Source organism: Leptopilina boulardi, unplaced genomic scaffold (genome assembly GCF_019393585.1).
Source record: "Leptopilina boulardi isolate dan_hultmark-lab unplaced genomic scaffold, ZJU_Lbou_2.1 LbouV2_366, whole genome shotgun sequence".
Taxonomy (NCBI): domain Eukaryota; kingdom Metazoa; phylum Arthropoda; class Insecta; order Hymenoptera; family Figitidae; genus Leptopilina; species Leptopilina boulardi.
Window position 1 is genome coordinate 1,372,926 of NW_026137936.1, and position 21,538 is coordinate 1,394,463.

General features: G+C 26.1%; 2 protein-coding genes across 2 annotated transcripts in view; one reads left to right on the forward strand and one right to left on the reverse strand.

Annotated features, from left to right (window-relative positions):
- Window positions 1–21,538, forward strand: part of LOC127286942 (uncharacterized) — a 184,018-nt gene that overhangs the window by 106,067 nt on the left and 56,413 nt on the right. The window contains exon 3 of the mRNA XM_051313610.1: window positions 12,185–12,226. The gene's annotated coding sequence lies outside the window, so the exon portion shown is untranslated. The remainder of the gene's footprint in view (window positions 1–12,184; window positions 12,227–21,538) is intronic.
- LOC127286936 (uncharacterized) overlaps window positions 1–21,538 on the reverse strand; it is an 88,593-nt gene that overhangs the window by 62,710 nt on the left and 4,345 nt on the right. The gene's annotated exons all lie outside the window — the stretch shown is intronic.

The following is a 21,538-nucleotide window of genomic DNA, read 5'->3' on the forward strand; positions in this document are numbered from 1 at the left end:
GTTTATTTATTTTTCACGAAAAATTATGAAATAGAGGAGAATTTTTTTTTTATATTTGTTGTATCAATTTGATTTAATCAATGCACGCAGGCACTGAAAACGAAGTGAAAATATTTATGGCCTAGAGAATTCGCGCATCTGGTGTGCGCAATTTATCATGTTTCATTTTGACGCATTGGACATTGTATTATTATTATAATATGAGAAGCACAATTTCTTGTGAACGAATAAAAAAAAAAATGTTACAAAATCATCTTAATTCGTTTTTTTTCGTTACTTGCATTATCGCTAACAAGGGAATAACAAAGGATAAAAAGGATCAGGTTTGAGGATATATTGTAAGAGGGTGGAGTTATAATCGAAACACTTATATTTCAAAAGAAAGAGTGGGGAAGATGGCTTTTGTATAAAAAAAATTATATTTCCGTTTTTTAAGATTTTTTCCCCCTTTTTATACTAGTATAGATTAATCTCTCTCAAAATAGATAATTATATTTCATCATGTTACAATTTTTTCTTTCATCAAGTATTATTATTATTTTTTTTAAAATAATTAAAAAAATATGTCAAATTTTCTACGATTGTTAATTTTTTTTTATTAACAAAGATATTTACAAAACTTATTTTTGGAAACTGTAGTAAATAAATACAGTGGGATCTCGATTATCCGAACTAACTTAGGTAGGACCGGGTTCGGATAATAGAAATTTTAAATGTTTTTATATAATTAAAGTAAAACAATGAGAACAGGTAAACTATATATATATAATTAATTTAAACTGTCCATTATTTCACTCGTGCTATTATTTCTCACAAAAGAGTGAAATAATGATTATTTCACGCAAAAAAATGTAATAATAGAAAGATCAGTGGTAATAATAGAAGCGAATGTGGCGCCATCTCTTAGTGCAAGAAGCAGTTGAGTGATAGTGTGCGCGTGGATGTGGTGACCGCGTACCTAACCTATTTTACGTATTCAGAATCAGACAGCATTCCTCGTTTTATTTCAGTGATTGTAATTTGTGACTATTATTAAATTATCACTGTTTATTTTAAAAAATGAGCGAAAACGAAGCACTTTCTGATGAGTCATTATAAGTGTAATTCATAAAGTTATATAATAAATATTGCAAATTTTCAACAAATAAAGAGTTAATTATTTACAAAATTGAAAAAGAAACATTTGTTATTGTTTTTAAATCATTTAAGTTATTTTATTTAATCTTTTGAGAGTATTTTTTTTCATGAAAAATCATAATCGGACGGGGGTAAGCCCATTCGAACTCCCCCTTCGTGCCTAAACTTTGGAACGACGGCTTTATCAGTTGCGAAATAATGAACAGTCACGCACACTTTCGCACTAGTACCATAATGTACTATTATTATATTAGTTGAAAAATTAAACGTTTTAAATATTATAAATAAATTAATTTCATCTATTATATTGTGTCTGGAGATTTGAAAAGTAATTAACGTGCAAATTATGAAAATATTGGAATATAAAGTTTCTCGTGGACGTTTATTAAATTGAAAATTAATTATTGGAATATTGAATGGTCACAGTTCTTAATTTTTTTTAACGAATAAGTACTCAATATAATATATAATAGAAAGCTTTTTGAAGATGGTTTATTGAGAAGTGCTGCAAGTTTTTTTTTTTTTGATTTCCAATCGTTTCCAATTACTTATAACGAATCACCATTCCAAGTAAAAAGATAGGCATTGAATACCTGAAATTCCAGCAATAACTGTTATTATCAAACATTGTATTGTGTTCTCTGGGAATAATGGCTCCAAGTAGAACAATCCTTTTAAAAGAGTTTCACAACTCGAAAGCAATAAATGGTAATCGTATTGTTATCTATATGTATATTTAAACGATTTTATTCTTACCAGCGACATTTGATTCATCAATAATTATAAACTGCGACGCGTCTATTTTTACAGATATTTTATGCATTTAATTTTTTTGGTTCATTACTTCAAAAATTGATTTTTTTTATCTTTTTTTAGAATTTGCACGATTTTTGTCTATAATAAATAGAACGTGATTTTGGGGATAAAAGTAAAAATGTATGTCCTAAAAAAGGACAAAAGCATAGGGGAATAGTGTCAGGGTTGGACACTTGGCTTTTTTTTAATAAGAACACTAGCGCCACCTGTGTGCGTACGTGACGAATTTTCTAGTAGTGTAACTTAACTTTTTGTGGCATTACATTTTTGGAGAATCAAAAGTAGCGTCTCCTTTGACTTCGGTGCAATCGAAGGGACAAAAAAAGTTTTGTTTCACTTGTAAATAAACCTAAAAAATGTGTAAAAAAAAGCAAGAATTCGGCAAGGTAAGCTTATTGAATGTATTGTGGGGTACATAATTTAAGAAGAAAAAAAGTGAAAAATCGAATCGCGACACATGTCTGGTTATGGTTAGCACAATTCGAAAATGATGCTTCTAGTTAGGGTTGGACACCCATATTAATTATGAATTTGACGCAATTTATAAATAAATTTTATTTTATTGATATTTCAGTGCAAAATTGTGCCAAAGATATTAGAAAAATAATACTTAAATTGTATAAATTTTGTTCATCATTTCATTGAGTTATTTGGAATAATAAAGCGTTATTTTTTGTAATTTGAGTTCATTCCTTTTTTAAACCCATGAAGCTTTACAATTTGTAAACAATAAGTAAAGATAAACATGAAAAAATAAAAAACATTACAAATGTTATTTTACGTTTTTACCAGTAATGTGTTTCGATTTTCAAAAAGTGTCCAACCCTGACTGAAAAGTCCAACCCTGACCAGATTTTTTTTTTTTAAATGTTTATAACTTTTTTAATTTGGACCAATCAATTTACGGTCCACAGCAAAAGTGTTCCTCTTTTGTAGATCTTTCCACCTATATACCACAATTGACTGAATTTATCTAAACAAAATATTTATAAACAAAAAACCAAAACTGTGTCCAAGCCTGACACTATTCCCCTATATTATTAATTAACAAGATTTATAAAAATGTACATATATATATATACGTTGACGACAAAACAACCAGCAACGCACTGTCTTATTACGAATTCAATTATCGCCTCGTCTTATTCCTTTCGGGGAATTTCTGTATCCCTTCGTTATATGAAAGGTTTAGTCTCTTATCATGAGTCAGTGTTATCACACACACACACACACACCCACACTATATCATTCCATGTCTCATTAATATTGAATTTTCTACTTAAAATTAATTTTGTATTTTTTATTATTTGTGAATTTGATGTTAAACAAGCGTGTAGGTTTTTTTTTGTGGAAAGGTTAATGTCTGGTTAAAATTGATTTAACTCTAGTGTAAAAAAAGTGTTTCTTTAAATCGTATAGTTTTTGGATAAAATACGATAGGTAAGAGAATATTATTTTAATTTCTCTTTTTTTCAGCAAATATTCGCGATTGCATATATTTTTTGTCTGACAAATGTTTCCTTCTTCTACTGAAACAAATGTTTTCATTATACTAAAAAAAGAAATTAAAAAGAAAAATAACTAAAACCTCTAACCAGTATATATTTTTTCTAAACAATAAATAGAGACTTTTTTTCTTTTACTTTAAAATTTTTAATTATTTGGTTTATAATCTACATATATAGATTATTCCAAAATGTAAAATTTTTTTTTTTTTTTTTAAAAACATAACAAAGTAAACAGAGTATAATACACATTGTATTAATACTTCCTTTATTGGAATATGCTTTGTAATAAAGGTACAATATTTTGTTATAGGCAAAATTATATTGTTAACATGAGGTTGAAAAAGTTATACATAATAGTTACATATAAAGGAGATTTTTGCCTTTTGAACTAATATTCATTTGAAAATTTGTAATACTTCTGAGGATTATTTCCGAATAAAGAAACTAAAAAAAAAAAAAATTTAGAATAGAGAATATGAAAATGTATTTTGCAAGAAAATTTAGTTTTTTTTATTAAATTTTCAAAAGTGAAATATCGAATTTCAAATATGTTTATATCGAATGTTGAAAATTTTGATGAAAAGAAATTTTTTTCGTGTTTTTTTACACATATATCTTAGTAAAGCACTTTTGTAAAAGAAAACTTGCTTTTCGAGTGTGTACAAACAAAAAAGTAGATAGAACCGAACGACGCCGAATTGGTCTCCTTTGCCTCTGAAGTGCATAACACTTTTTCAAGAGTCTCTTTGAGTTTCAAAAAAATTACCTGCGTATGAGTATATTTTATAAAATGTAATACGAAAATATACACGAAAAGAAAAAAAAGAGAGAAAGAGAAGATAAGAATAAGGGAAAGAACATGCAAACAGTATTATATCCCTTTCAATGTGCACTTTTTTCTTCTACCTCCTTACATTTCTTTCGCATTCTACTACTACATGTCGGATTGTAATCTCTTGGTTTTCTCTTTTATATATTTCTCCAAGCGTCTCTATAACATCTTTTGTAACATCGTAACAAATCGTAATGGTCTTACTTTATATATATATATATATATATATATATATATATATATATATTACACATTCTTTCTAGTTTTCACTATTTTTGCTTTAAAGTCTCACAGGGTTAATTTTTCTTAAGAAAACTTTTCTTTTTTATCTTTATTCTTAAAACCTTGGATTATGATTCGAATAATGTTCAAATTAGTTTTAAATTACGTATTCTTCAAAAATAAGGGGAAAAGAATTCAACCAAGTACGTTGAAAATAAGAAAACGTGAAAACAAATTAAAAATAATAAAAAAAGTTTTGTGAAGTTGAAAGTTATTTAATATGAAAAAATAAAAGAAAGTTATAATTTTTTGGCTGCGAAAGAAAAGATAAAAAAAATAACTTGATAAATTCTAAAAAAAAAAATGTCTAACTTTTCTGTAAATATTTTTTAATGAAGGGATTGAATTATCATCTTCTTAAATTACAAAATAGTTGTTTGCTTCTTAAGAAAGTTAAGAAATTATATATCTTCATTATAAAAAAATAATATACATAGTTTACTTAACGAAGAAGGAAATAAAATTTAACATGACGTGAATTTTCATGTGCATTGATTACAGAAAAAATATATATAGTGAACATGATTGAATTGAATAAATTTCCTTTTTTGAATAGAAACTATTTTTATTTTAAGAGAAGAAAAAAATTGAATGTATAAATATAGAATACTCTTTCTAATTTGGAAATATTTTTTGCAAAGTTAAAGAATATTTATTTTTTAAAGAATCAAAATATTGAATGTTCTTCTTTTTTCTATATAACTATACTTGAGAATCACTTTAACCTGTAAATTAAATTGCGATACGTGTGATGTCGATTAAAATGTAACGGTCCAAGTTTGAAAACATCCAACTTGGTCGAATTTAATTTAAAGTTTCTTTCAACTTTAAATGTTTCGAGTTTGAAAAGTTGTGAGTCGGAGAATATAAAAGATATATATATATATAATATATTTACGAAAGAAATTGATTTAGAATATCTTACGGGTGTTTGTTAAAATAAATTTTTAAAAGGCAAAGTTTTGTGAAATTGAAATATAAATATTTATTTATTTTTTGTTGAATCAACCGCTAATTTTGCGGATGACCTTCTTTTCGGAATATCTTTTGGCCTGCTCGAATGCTGAGGCTGGCAACTGGAAAATATTGGGAAACAGTCGTCCTGCCTTTCAGATAACTTGGAACATTGACAGGCGTCTACGTATATATATATATGGTGCCACTCTGATCCATCGAGACGAGTGGCTTGACAGTGTTTGTTTTATACATATATACATGAAGTCAGAGCCAAATGAACGTTTGCCAAACTGCTATCATCATCAGGAAAAAGAGGCAGAAAGAGGCAGTCTTTTTTTATACAAGAGGAAATAGACCAGAGAAAGAAATTTACTCGTAAAATAATGCAATGTTTTATGTTTTTGTGTAAAAATATTTTATAATTTTTTCTTTTCTTTTCTTTTATAGAAAATTGAGAATTTTTGTAAGATTTTCAAAACATTATACATTTTATACCTGTAGGGTAAAGAATATATTTCCGTATGTCGCTTAAGGTGGAAGGGCCCACGCAGTAAGTCAAAAGCAAACTTTTTTTTTCTAAAAGTTGAAAAAAAAAGTAAATTCTATTATGTAAAATAAAAAATCATATTTTCAAATAATTTTTTTATGTTAGAACGTACAAATTTGTAAAAAATAAAAATTAAAAAAAAAATAGTAATATTTTGAACAATGTAGTGTTTCGCCGTGCGAGACGTGGCAACACTGCAGTCACTGCAGAACAGCTGATGCACACAGCACACAGCTAATTTCTACGTAACTTATTTTAAATCAAAATAAAATATAATGAATTGTTTCAAGAATAAATAATTATGAGTTACAAGAATTTATTCATTAACTTTCTTGAAAAAAAGATAAGTAAAGCAATATGTTCTAAATACTTGGATATATTTAAATCTTCCCGCCATTCAATTTCTCCCTCACAAAAGTTGCGCTGTTGCTACGTTCTCTGTGTCTCTCGTGTCATAGAAAAAATTACATCCAACTTTAATTTTTGGATTAAAAATACTCGGTAACTAAACAGTAAATTGTACAATACTTGAAGCATTATGATCCTTGAATTTCAAATTAATTTTGCTTTAATTTTGAGATGAATCCTTATTGAGCATAAAAAGTTATGAAGTAATATATATCGAGTTGTCAGTTTTTCGTTCGCAGCGGCCATAAGCACAATGCTAAGTAATAAGAAAAATAGTGAATTTCGGACGACAATATCTTGAAAACCGTACGATAAAAATTGCTCATATTTAACAATAATGTGCATTAATATGTTATTCAATTTTGCTGAAAGTTTTACACGATTCCGTACACTTTGTGATTTTGACCCTTCCACCTTAATAAGGTTTAATACCAGACATAATAATATGAAATAATTTTAATAATATATTTTGAAATAACCATCAATTCTATTTTAAAAAATCGTTTATTTCACGTCGGTGAAGTTCACAACGTTTATGATCAACGATTGAGAAGAAAAAATATTTTTCTATTGCAAATTATTATTATTTTTAATCTAAAAAATTCTTTGCAACGTTTTTTGATTAATAATTTTTTAAAATAAAAAATTTGTAGACAAAAAATTAGTTATTATTTGTTGAATGGACAATATTTTTTTTTTTCAATCGTTGATCATAAAAATGGTGAACTTCACTGACGTTGATTCCAATTAAAATTATTGTTATATAATAATTATTCTATATTTTGTGTTTCTCCACAATTTTAATAAACAATCGTATATATTTCATCCAATTTCAAATAATTTATTTTGTTCTTTAAAATATTCTACAGAACTCTGTTTGTTGGATTTTGTTAAAAATAATGTATTTTAAAAATCATACCTAATGGTAAAAGTAAATTTTTTTTGTTCTTTTTATTATATTTAAAATAAATTATTTATTAATAAAGTTTTTAAAAAAATCGAGTTTTTAATATTATAATAGTATTCTTTATCTTTATAATATATAATATATAATATAATAATAAATTAACAAGAAGAAAATATATATTAAATTAATTATAGATACATTTTTTTAAATTACTGGTAACAAAAATTAAGATTTTTAACCAAAAAGTAAGTATAAAATATTAAAATTATGAAAAATATCAGAGACATAAAATACGTTAGAGGTTTCAGAGTTTGTATAAAAAAATAGGTGAAGATGTAAAAAAAATTCTCGGGTGAAATATTGTCGTGGGTCGCTAAATATAATATATTCGTCACATTTCCGGTAGTTTTTATAAAGTTTAGAAAAACTTTTTCTATAATCATGTGTATCGATTTTTTTTTAAATATATTTTTTTGAATCATTAAGATGTTATTGACAGCAATTGAATATATATTGGATGTCATGAAAAAAAAATTTTTTTCTCAAAAGATCGTACAGTAAGAATATATAGAATCATGTATGAAATAAGATTATGTGTATGGAATTTACAAATTTCCTTTTACTTTACTTTTTTTCTCAATATCTGCATTATCAGGAAAGCATTATGAAAGAGGTTTAAAGTGAATATACAATGAAAAAGTGAAATGTAAAAGAGGAAATAGAAGGTGGAATACATATACACATAGAATTGAATATAAGTATTGAATAAAAATGCACACTGTGAAAGAGAGGTACCCTTTTTACGTATACACTGAGAAAGCTTAAATTTTACTTTTCTGACTCGACCATTAGTCCAAGGTTGCGAGGAAATCTCTTCAGAAGCACAAAGTCTGTTGTGAGACGTCTCCATTAAAAATGACTGCATAGCTTATTTTTATTTACGCAAGAAATTGTTCTTTTTCAAAAGAAAATTAAATCAAATGAATGAAATAGATCAAATTGACCGTGATTTGAATTTAATTGAAATTTGTATTTTTTACATCTGAATCACAATAAAATGAAATAATTCTCAATGTTTGTCTGGCTAAAAATTGATTTTTCTACTGAAATTTTAAGAATTGACGTTACATTGGAAAAAAAAATTTTCTCTGAATATGTTTTACTCCACTTTAAATAGATATTTTAACAATAATTTAAAATTATTTTTAATTTCTTTACAATTTTTCTTTGACCATAAATAAATTTTTCTACTAAAAGTTTTATGCCCGACAAAAAAATAAAAAATAAATATTTAGATTTTCTTTTTTGATATAGGGTCAGTTGGGGTAAATGGGGACAAGAGGTTTTGAAGCTTAATTTACAGTTTTAAAATTAAGTTCAACATCAATATTTTAACCTCAGATCACCTGTAAGAGGTTTTGAGTATTGCCAAGCCTTTATCTTGACAATTGGAAGAAAGATAATTCAAGTCTTTTTCTTAAAACATTCTTAGAAACTATGCTGTCCCCCATTTACCCCGAATTTTATAAAATTTTCTAAATTTTGGGGTAAATGGGGACAGTCAGTTTCATGCGTTTAAAGTTTATCTAAATTTTTTTTTGATGTATTAAATTTAATCCTGGGAATGTAAATAACAACTTAAAAAAAAATAAACCCGCAAATATTACCTTTTGAAGGAAGAAACTTACGTAATTTGCGAAAAATAGCGATTTTGTCCCCATTTACCCCAACTGACCCTACCATTATTTATTTATAATGTTATTATTATTTACGTAAATACGGAAACACATAATTTACTGTTATTGTTGATTTTCATAAATAATTTTCCTGTTTAGAAATGCCCTAAATGCCCCTATGGCAGAAAATTATTAATTACAGCTTTGTTGTGTTCATTGATAGAATAATGGTTAATGTAATAGAAAACGATAATAAATCATCTAAGCTCCAGTAATTTACGCGGGATATAAATCACTTATGTATTGACAAATAATGTGAGGTTACGAAAATTGAAAATAAATTTTTTTCTGCATAAATCATTTTATTACAAAGCTATTAATAATTGTTAACAAACCATTATTGTTTTTCAAATGTATTTATTTGTATTTGAATTTAAAAAAAAAGGTTATAAAGAAAAAATATCAAAAAATTAATTAAACAAAAAGGAATAAAATATGTTACGATCCGCGAAAATTTAATTTGCCCTTGATCGCATTGTTTTTCCTTTATAATAAAAATTGAATAAAAAACAAAAACAAATATGTTTTATATTAGGTAATTAAAAATTATTCAACAAAAGAGCCATATACTGTCTGTATTTTTTTTTGTTTAAAATTTATTTATTTATTTTTAAAAATAGCATTATAACAAAAGCTTTGTTTTTTATGTATATTTTGGCTCGCAAATATTGTGTTGATATATAAAAAATGTTACAAATAAGGGAGATCGGGGCTAAATAATGTTAAACGGTAAAAACCATTAAAATTCTGTATCTTTCAAACGAAAATAGTAACAGGGTCAAAATTTGGACTGTAGAAGGGTCTTGGGATGAGAAATGAACGTCTGTAGTGATGTGTGATTCAATTCATTTTTAACGTGTTTATAACGTGAAGTGTGTTGTATGATACTTTAAACATTTATTCAGAGATGCAACCGAAACCGATAACCGAAAAAACAGAAATTTTTAAGAAACCGAAAACCGAAACCCTTATTATAAAAATTTAAAAATCGTTATTTCGGAACCTAAATTTTGCTTTCTCACTTCTTTTCGGTTTTTAAACTTAAAACAAATGAGTAGGAATGAAACTTTACAATCAGCAAAACAAATCGAAGAAAATTTAATCAAAAACGTTTTAATTTCTTACAATTCGTCACAAAAAAGGTTTCTAAAAAAATTTAAATCTGTGATTTCTGGAAGTTCATGGGAAATGATTTTCCTCTATTGCGAGCTCTAGCTGATCAAGTACTATCAGTTCCAACAACCCAAGTAAGCGTAGAAAGCTTATTTTCAAGTCTTAAGTTCGTGTAATCTCACCTACGTATAGCAATCTTTCTTCAGATCTTTTGGAAAATGTGTTACTTATTTGTCTAAATAAATTATTTGCTGCAAAAAATTAATATGAAAAATCAATAAAATAATTATTTCTGTTTTGAATATTCTACATTTTGTTCAATTATTTAGAGTTTTAATGTTCATACCTATAAAATAAATTATGAGTAATTATAACATATTTATTTTGTTCAAAATAATACAAATCCTTAAATATTTTCATTCATATTATTACTAGAGGAAAATAATCGAAAAACCGAAACCGTTAACCTAAAAAACCGAAATTTTTGACATTAAAAACCCAAACCGGAATACCGAAACCGAACAAATTTCGGTTGCCACCCCTGCATTTATTGAATGTAAAATTAGTTTGTTATTTTTTTTATTCATCATTTTCCTTCATTGATGTTTATATATTATGAGCTTTTGAAAAATGGCTTTAGTTTCAAAACTTTTTTTTTCCCTATACATGTAAAATGTGATTGATTTTTTTTTCCACTGATTTATAAGGACGTGAGATTAATTTGATTTATACCGGTGGGCATTTACAAAATAGAAGAAAAAAAAACAAACTAAATTATTTCACAATTCGAAAATATAGAGTTGGAAGTTTCCTCTTCTAATTTCCATTTCAATTTTGACAGCAATTATATATGAAAAAACAAATAAATAAAAAACGAATAGCAAAGCAAAACTCAGTTCAGCGAAGAATAATGGAGGGAAATTTTTTCTTTTTTTTTTTTACTGATGAGGGTGAAAACGTCGCGGAGGGGATGTTTATAGAGATGAAATAGAGAAGTTGGAATTGGGAGCAACTCCGCGAGACGAGGAAGCGAGTGCAAAACTAGGTCACTGTCGGGTCACTGAGCCAATGCAATAGCAAACAATATCCTTTCCACTCATCCACGAATCAATTATTAATTTTTAATGAATATTATCTCTTGTTTATTATATAATTGGTATTATAATGATAAAATAATGATAATAATTTGTACTTTTGTTTGTCATTAAATAAATTCATGAAAAATTCTGAGGAAAATTACTCTTTATTAAGATTTCATGAAACGTATACATATCTCTGCAATTATATAAATGCAGAAGCCCCCAAAAGATTAATTTAAGTCGACTATGAAAATGGAAGATTTTTCTAATTATGAATTGAAAGCTCTTGGCAGTGTGCTCATTTAATTATTTGCTTGATTACTATAGGTCTAATTTTTTTGATGATTTAAAATTTTTTTAATTCTTTTAATTATTCTCAGGTACTGATTATATATTCTAGTTCACTTTTGGAATTTATACTATTTATTCAAAAAGCTAAAATTTTTATTAACTTTTTAATCTTTAAAAGATGACAATTTGTTTTCTAACATTATTTATGATTTAAAAATATTCTACGATTAAAAATAATTTTTTTATCGTTTTTATTTTTTGAAAAAAATAAATTTTTTTAAAAATTAATTGTTCAAAATAATAAAAAAAATTTTATTTGGACTTAGAATCATATTCCATTAAGAAAAATTGAAAGAATGTAATGTTTGATTGTTTAAATTTTTTTTTTAGTTTTTTAGAAATTGTATTTAAAAAAAAAATAATTTTTTTTAAAACCAATACGCTTGACTGTTCAGAATCAGGAAAAAAGTATTTAAAAAGTTGTCGATGGAAAAAAAAGAAAATTGTAAGAAAAGTTTTACCATTTTTCCAGAATTGTAACTAATAAAAGTAATATTTTTTTAAATTCCAGAATAAAAACACGAGGTCAATAGGGCAGAAAGTTAAGGAAGTGGTAAGTCGAGAAAATAAACTTTCTTCTTGTTTTCATATGTCTAAAAAATTTTGAAATCAGATATTCTCAATATTTCATTCTCCCTTCTTGAAAATATGTCAGACAAACTTCCTTTGTTTTATACGGAGAAATATTATATTTTACTAAACCATATTTTTCACTGAAAACTGATCATTTAATATTTGAAAATTTTTTCTCTTAATTTTTATAAAAATTTTTTACGTTGAAAATGTTGTTTATTATTTTTAAGTTTCCTTCTTTGGTTACAACTCTATATATATATATATATATATATATATTCTTTTTGTAATACAGTATTTTATATATCTAGTAAAGGTAACCATTTTTAAATAAGTAAGTTACTCTTAATAATACAATATAATTATTTATAATTTTTATTATTTAAAAAATTATAGAAAAAGATTTTTATTTTCTTTTTTGAAAATATTTTTTAATTCTTAATAAATTTCAAATGATATATACACATAATACACTTAAGGAATGTGAATATCAGTAAATAAGTTTATTACATAGGAATGCAGCATAAAAAATAATTGATTTACTGTTCTGAACTTTTTTTTCTCTTTTTTTTCGCGTTCAACCAAACACGATACATTCTAATGGAAAACTTGGATATTTTCTATTTCGACTAAAAGCTACATATAATTCATTCAATGTTTAATATTCTCCCTGTTTATTTTTTTTTATATTTTATCATGTCAGTTAATGTTTAACTAAAACTGATATTTTCTACTGGAAAAAAATTAATATTCTATACTCTCTAAGAATCTGAATTAGTAAAATATTTATTGAATTAAAATTAGTTAAATTTGACTATTCTATTAAACTAAATTTATTTAATCATAAAACTTAACTATGTACATATCAGGAATGTGTCCGGAAACGGAACTAAAATGAATTATAATTTTGTTCCGTTCCGTGCCAGAGGCATGAAACAAAATTACTTAAGAGCATTTGAACCTTCGTGACGTCACAAATCATGGCGCATGACACGCAAACTTCTCAGGTATGTGAAAAGCACAATTTTGAATATTTTTTAAAAAAACCTTTTGGAAAATGTTCAGAATAACATAGACTCTGTCTGTTATGTGCGGAAAATTCAAAATTTTGCGTTTAAAACGTTTTTTAAACAATGTTAAGGTCACAAATTATGGCGCATGACACGCAAACTTCTCAGGTATGTGAAAAGCACAATTTTGAATATTTTTTAAAAAAAACCTTTTGGAAAATATTCAGAATAACACAGACTCTGTCTGTTATGTGCGAAAAATTCAAAATTTTGCGTTTAAAACGTTTTTTAAACAATGCCTACATATAAGCAATTCGTGTATTTTTCCTTACTTGTGACAACCAACTTAAACATTGTTTAAAAAACGTTTTTTACGCAAAATTTTGAATTTTTCGCACATAACAGACATAGTCTATGTTTCTCTGAACATTTTCCAAAAGGTTTTTTTTAAAAAATATTCAAAATTGTGTTTTTCACATACCTGAGAAGTTTGCGTGTCATGCGCCATGATTTGTGACCTTAACATTGTTTAAAAAACGTTTTATACGCAAAATTTTGAATTTTCCGCACATAACAGACAGAGTCTATGTTATTCTGAACATTTTCCAAAAGGTTTTTTTAAAAAATATTCAAAATTGTGCTTTTCACATACCTGAGAAGTTTGCGTGTCATGCGCCATGATTTGTGACGTCACGAAGGTTCAAATGCTCTTAAGGAATTTGTTTTGTGTCCCGGCACGATACAAAATAAGAGGTAATTATATTTCGTGCCGAGGAACAGAACAAAAATAAGAGGTAGATAGAAATCTTATTTAGTTCCAAGCTCAAAAACAGAAATATATAGAAATCTTATTTCGTTCCCAGCTCAAAAACAAAAATGTATAGTAATAAATTTACTATTATCAATCAAACTTCATCGATATAAAAAATTTTTTTAATGTGAAATCCACTTTATAAAACTTTCCTGAATAGAAATTCAATAATTTAAGATTTGACGCCGCAGAAATTCTTATAAGTTAAATGTGAGGAATATTCATAGGTCCCACTAATTTTTTCAAATAATTCATTGTTTTATTTTAAAAAATTTGATTTTTTTCGTTTAAATCAATTATTTATTTATTTCATCGAAATATTTTTAATAAAATAATGTATTAGCAATAACTAATAAATTATTTGTATTAATAAATAATTTACTTTACTTGAACCATTAAATTAAATTTGTTGTATCAAATAATTTTTATTTATATTAAAAAAACAAATATTTCACTGAAAATATAACCTCAAATTTCAAAATCCGTAAATTATAATTTTGTAAACACAAGATATAATTTAACAATATTTAAATTTAGAATTCTCTTATTATAAAATCATTTAATTATTATTTTCTGTATTTTACATCATTTTCTATAAACTGCACGCATTTTTTGTTTGCTTTCAGTCTAATCTTTATAACTATTCACCAGAATTATGTTTTTAGCTATACATTTTGAATACTGTAAACGAGGAATTTCAAAATCTTTATTATAAAGTAACATAAAGTATAAATTAGCAGTACACTTTCACCAATATAGAGATATTGACCAAAGATTTTCACAGTTGCCAAAACAGCGATAATGCCAGTATTGCTCGTTCATTTTCGACGAAATATTTAGCTACTATGGAGAAAAAATTCTTAGATATAGTTGTACTTTTTTTCCGTGTATAAATATTTCAATTTTAAATATAATTTAATTATAAAAATTAATATTATTTAATAATTTAATTTTAAAAAATGTAAAATAAATTATGAATTTATTTATTAATTTCAAATAAAGAATTTTTTTCGAAATATTGAAAATGATGATGTAAATCGAAAATTTTCGATAAAGTAAAAAGTAAATATCAATAAAGTTTATTGTTTACTTAATGTTATTTCCCTTCAAATATGTATATACATATATACATCTATAGAGAAAGAATAACCAAGTAAACCAATCGCAATATTTGCATAAAGATGCCATTAAAATGCATGAACTCACTGCATAATCTGTGAGGTATTTCTTACGGTTGAAACCATTTCTGCCTCCATTGGGAAACTTGTAACATTTCTTCATGAAAGTGTTTAGTCCTGAAATCTAAACTTTTCTGGCCACACGGCTTTCCTTTTAAAAACGTCTCGAGTAATTGCATTGAAAAGTCAAATCTCAGTTGAAATTGCTACGGATATGAAAATATATATAGCGTTGTAACTTTATGAAAAAAAAAAAACTCTTGAATATGCATTTGAAATTCACAATATAAGCATCGCACGATATGCATATATTTTCATTTAAGCTGTAATTAATTTCATACCAAATTTCCCCTGACTGAAAGTTTAATATTTTAATTATCTCCAGTTTATATATATATTGTAAATGACATATTCAAATCATATATTTGTTCAGTAATTATTATTAATTAACATTTGTTATGACAGATTCGTGAACAATTTATCCTGCAATTGTTATCTTTCAATATTCATTAACAAAGTACCATTTAATCATTATTACAACAGATGTAATAATAAATGTTTATATATATATTTTTTTTTCGATTAAAACATTAGTTATTTCTCTTTTATAGAAACATTTTCTTTATATTCAACTTTTTTATATTTTGTTGGGTGCCACGGAGAAAAATAAGATTGCTCTGCAAACAATTTTTAGATTGTTGTCAGTAGATTTGTTGATATTACAATTCGAAATGTTAATATTTATAATTCGGATTGTTGTCAGTATAAATGTATGTTGTTTTAACAACAACACGAGTTTTTTATTGTCACATTTGTTCAGTTTGCAATGCCATACAGTTTAAGAAGCAAACTCACTGTCGATTGCTGATGGAACAATCCGGATTTGTTCTGCTGACAGGTTTATTGTTCCATATCACGTGGTCATCTTGAATTCTCGCAAACTGGCGTGCAGATCGTCGCGGCGTTTGCTTCTGGCACATGTGCCACTTTTGCTTTTATTATTCCTTTTTTTAGAAAAAATAACAAAGTGGTGTTAAATAAAAAATCCTGTTAAAGTGAGAAATCTATTGCAAGTGTAGTGAATGGATGAAGAGACAATTTCATCGTTTATCGGTAAGTTATACACGGTTACTATTGAATATAACCTCACCTTAAAAAATACAAAATGTATATTAAATATTATTTAACAACAAATTTCAACTCAAAATAATTTTTTGGTTTCAGGTCAAAGAATTTGATTCAGAAGCTGCCTGTTCCACAGATTTTAATGCAAATGAAACTGGTGATATGACCTACGGAAATCTGCTATCGATTATTTTAGAAGGCGAAGATACTGAACAAATTGTATTAGACGGATCAAAGCTTTGTTAATAAAACAAATTGTATTGACGATTTAACAATTTAGTTTTGTTATTTCAACTGTTCCATAACAATTTTCTTTGTTCATCAAACAATTCTGTTTCTTCACCGAACAATCCAAAAAGTTTTAATAACAATTCCATTTTAACAATATTTTTTTTGTCTCAAAAACAAATAGATCTGCTGGTTCTATATTGACAATCAGGAATTGTTGTGTGGACTTAATTTTTAATAACCACAACAATTCTTTTTTCTCCGTGTCTAAAGAAAAAAAAAAGAAAACCTATTTTCTTTCTTGTAGAAAAAGTTTAGAGTAAATTTGTGTTGATACGACTAGGAAAATACAAATCTCTCGTATCAGTGCCGAGTAAGAGAGATTAATAGGTTGGTAGATAAAATTGTACGAACAGGAAGTGAAAAAGAACGAAATAAACTCTCAAGCTTCGATAAACGTGGAATGAATTTTTCACACCCAGCTTCTTTTCTCCCTGAAACATCCACACCCTTTTTCTTCTCCACGTAAATTCTATCGTGGAAAAACTTGTGAGTTCTTATTTGCGAATCTTATCGAGATAGCGGAAGGGCGAGAGAGAGAGAGAGAGAGAGTCGGAAATCTCAGAGCCATCTTGGTTCGAAGGAAAATCTCTCAAAGTAGCTTCTTTGAGTGAGTTCAACAGAAAGTTTACCGCACGAAAGGAAAGTAGGTACTCGAGAATGAAGATCAGTCGCTTCTGTTCCCGCGAAGAAGTATCTTATGGGGAAAAAACATGTGCCTTCTGTATCTATTTCGTTAGAAAACAGGGAATTTCGATTACAGACATTAATTAATTGAAATCCATTGAGAAAATTTGATGGAAATTTATAATTCCCAAGAGTTGCATTATTATAAATATTATGTATTTACTCCTGCATATATATATACACTGAGAAAAATGTTTAGTATCATCTACCAAAGTTTGGTTCTCTCTACCAAATTTTTTATTTGATATATGTGCAACTAATCCGTTTGGTTCAGGCTACTAAATTTTTTCGTTGAATCATTTTGTTCGGTCTACCAAATTTTTTGTTTTGCACAACTAACTTATTGTTTTTAAGCAAACAAAAAATTTAGTTAAATGAAAATTTTTTTTTTGTTTTCTCAACCAACTTATTTTTTTGTTTCATCCTTTTCTCTTTATATAACCTACCTATGCCTACTTAAATTAATTTCTATCGCGGAAAAAACCTAACACTGCTGGGGCTCGAACCCTCAGACTACGCAACGCTAGTCGAGAACGCTGACCACTACTCTACGAATCCTACTAACAATTTGAGATTAAATCATTTTCACAATGTATAAAAGCTGGAAAAAAACTTTCGTTCTTGTAACAAGTTTTATTTATTTATTTTCACTACACAAACTTTTTTTTTTAAAAAATGTCTGAAAAACATAAAAACTTCAACACTGAAACTTCACGACGCGAACGACATATGGTTAATGTTGACATCCCGTGAATGGGAAGCGACGCCATATTTACGAGAAGAGCGCGTGCGCAATACAGCATGTCAGCTATTTAGTACTGGGAACCAAACTATTTAGTTCGTAAACATGAAAGCTTCAAATATATTTTTTGGTAGAGCCAACTAAACTTCCCGATTTATTGCCACTTTCTATTCTGTTGTGACAACCATATTTTAGTAACACCAACTAAAAAAGCTCAACTAAATTATTTTCTTATTATTACGAAATTATTTTTCTCAGTGATATATATAGTGTTAAATCCTCCAGAGTTTAATAAAAATTCATTATTATATAGAAAATAATTAAAAAAAAATCACTACACCAATTAAATAAACTTCGTGTGTTCTTTTTTTTATTATTTTGTATTATTACTTTTTTGTTATTATTCTTTTAATTTTGTATCATCATGTCTTTTATTTTCCTTTTTTTGTTATTTTCATTGGAAAGTTGAGAATTTTTCCAATAACATAATTATATGTAAAGATAAAAGCAAAACAACAAAATGGATAGTTAATATTAAAAAATCCAATGTTGAAAATTTTTGATATTTATTTATTTATTTAATCACAATTACAAGAAAAGAAATTAAAAATGCCCTTTAGTGCAAAAGCACTTACTAATTTTAGAAATTATAATTAGTATAATTATGATTATGATAATTATGATATTACTTATATTTTGTTGAGGAGAAAGCAATATAAGATATTAGAGAAATTTTAAATATTGTTTTTTTTCTTTATTAAAGGTTTTGTTGGAGAAAATAAGGATAACGATGTTAGTTAGTTTTCTAGTGAAAATTAATTTCAATTTTACACAAGGAATCAATTATAACTCAAGAATTTCTTCTATATATTCATAATCTTCTTAAAACCCTTTAGATTCTAAGAATTGCAAATATTTACTTTCAAAGCAATAATTTATTTGAAAAACGAAATTGATAGTAGCTTTTGCAATAGTCAATTCATTTTAATTTAATGTAGAGTACCAACCCTTTTATATACTTTTTCTGCATTTTTTTTTTCATATATAATTAACTTCGTCCCTAAAGTGCGAACTTATATGAGAGAAATCGATATATACAATTTTATAACTATGTCAAGTAACCAGCGAACGAAGCAGAAATTGCAAGATGAAAGTTGGCAAATAAAAATTGCAAAAGGCAACTTTCTGACTCTATGAAACAGTTGATGTTTTGTAACATAAATAGTATAATGTTATTAACAATTACAAAAGGTCTGTGACTACAATTAATATCATTCAACTGAAAAATATTTTTTCTACATTTGAGAGATTCTTTTTCGATCATTTTAAATTTCATATACATTTTTGAAAAGTACGTGAAAAATGTATTAAAATTCATTATAGATAAATTAAAATCCATTAACTTTTGTAATAGTTATACGGATTTGAAAATGACAATGTTACCCTTAACGTCAAAACTTCAACCCTCTCTACTTTCTACAAATATTTTTTTAATGAGTTTATATTTTAGGGATTTATTACTATCATATAGGACAACAATTTACCAAAGTATGAAGCCAATCCCAGAACGTTGACTTTTTGGGCTGGGGCAATTGAAAAAGAATCTCACATTTATATTTTGCCCTAAATCACGCAAATTTAGATTTTTTTATTAATGTCTAATGAAAAATTAATTGTATATACCCACTTGGAAAGATTCTCCGGAAAGTGCCCCCTGGAGTTTCTATCAGAATTCCGCCAGAACTTCCAACATAATTCCGTCGGAATTCCAAAGAATTTCCTATGAGATTCCGGCGGAATTCCTGATAGAACCTCTAGGGGGCACTTTCCAGGGAATCTTTCCATGTGGGTAGTAAAAAATAATTTTTTAAATTTAATTATATTAAATTTTTTATTTTGATATAAACTTTTTTATAAAATGGATAATTAAACAAATTTTAATGAACTCATAATATTAAATTTAGATATTAAATTTAATCATTATATTGAACTATTAAATTTAAACATTAAACTTAACGATTAAAACTCAACTATTAAAACTTAACAATATTGAACTTAATGTCAGACCCGAGTGTTTTCAATATATACCATTTGATGCATCACGACAATACTGTCTGACCAATTTGGTAAGTTCTACTAAACTTTACTAAACCAGTAGAATATGTTAAATCAAGTCAGACATGTATTATTGACAATATTGATGATGGAAATATAAGATATAAATTTCAATAAACTGAAATTTAATTACAACAATAAATAATAATAAATATTATTTGTTATTTATAAAATTACAATTAATTTTTAAATTATTAATTAATTATAAATTACAATTACAAATGTGCAATAATTTGTGCAAAAAATAACTTTTTTTTTTTTATTTACAAAATGGGAGTTTTTTTCAAATAAATTTATTAACAATAATATAGTTTTCAAATAAAATTACTATATCTTTGAACGTATAATTTACTTTTTTTGGAAAATTATTTCCTAGAACATCAAACAATTACAATAAGTTTGTGTTTACCAAACTTTTCTTTGTTATATTTGCCTTATGTTCATTAAAGTTGACATACTCTACTTCAAACTTTAATATCCCGGAAAAATATTGTTTCTCATTAAAAAAAATCCAATTTTATACTCTCTCATAAAAAACTTATTATTTCTGCTCTACAAATGTTTTGTGTATTATAAATTATAATAATTCTCCATTTTTTTCAAAATGTATAGAAAAAAATTTACTCGATTTAAATAATCGGATGTCATGTCTCAGATTTTTCTCAAAATTCGGTAAATTGTAGTGATAGTGGTGCTAAATAAGTGTACAAATTTTGAATATCTAAAATATTAACAGATGATAATTGAAAATTGAGGTTTCAGCACCCTACGACACAAAAAAAGTTTAAGATCTTCCGCGTAAAAAAAATTATTAAATATTAAAAATTTTAAATTTTAAATTTTTACACTTATTTAGCACCACTATCACTACAATTTACCGAATTTTGAGAAAAATCTGAGACATGACCCCGTATTCTCATATGAAATGCCTCATCTCACTTTGTAGCTTTTGATGTACAATAAGGATTCATCTCAAAAATGAAAGCACAATTAATTCAATGTTCAAGGAACAAAATACTTCAAAGAGAGTGAAATTTACCGTTTAGTTCCAGAGTACTATTTATCCAAAACTTAAAGTTTCTTGTAAATTTTTCATTGCCATGAGTGACACAAAGTAGGTACGTGGGGGAGAATACAGAATAGCGCGAAAATTCAAATAAAGACAAGTATTTATAAACACATTGTTTGACAATTTAAAAAAAAATAAATAAAATAAATTATTGTTTATAATATATTTAATTATTTTTAAATAAATTCATTAAATTTCCTTTCATAAAAATAACTTTTACATATTAAGATCGCATAGGCTTGCATCAGCTTTTCATGTTTATATTGG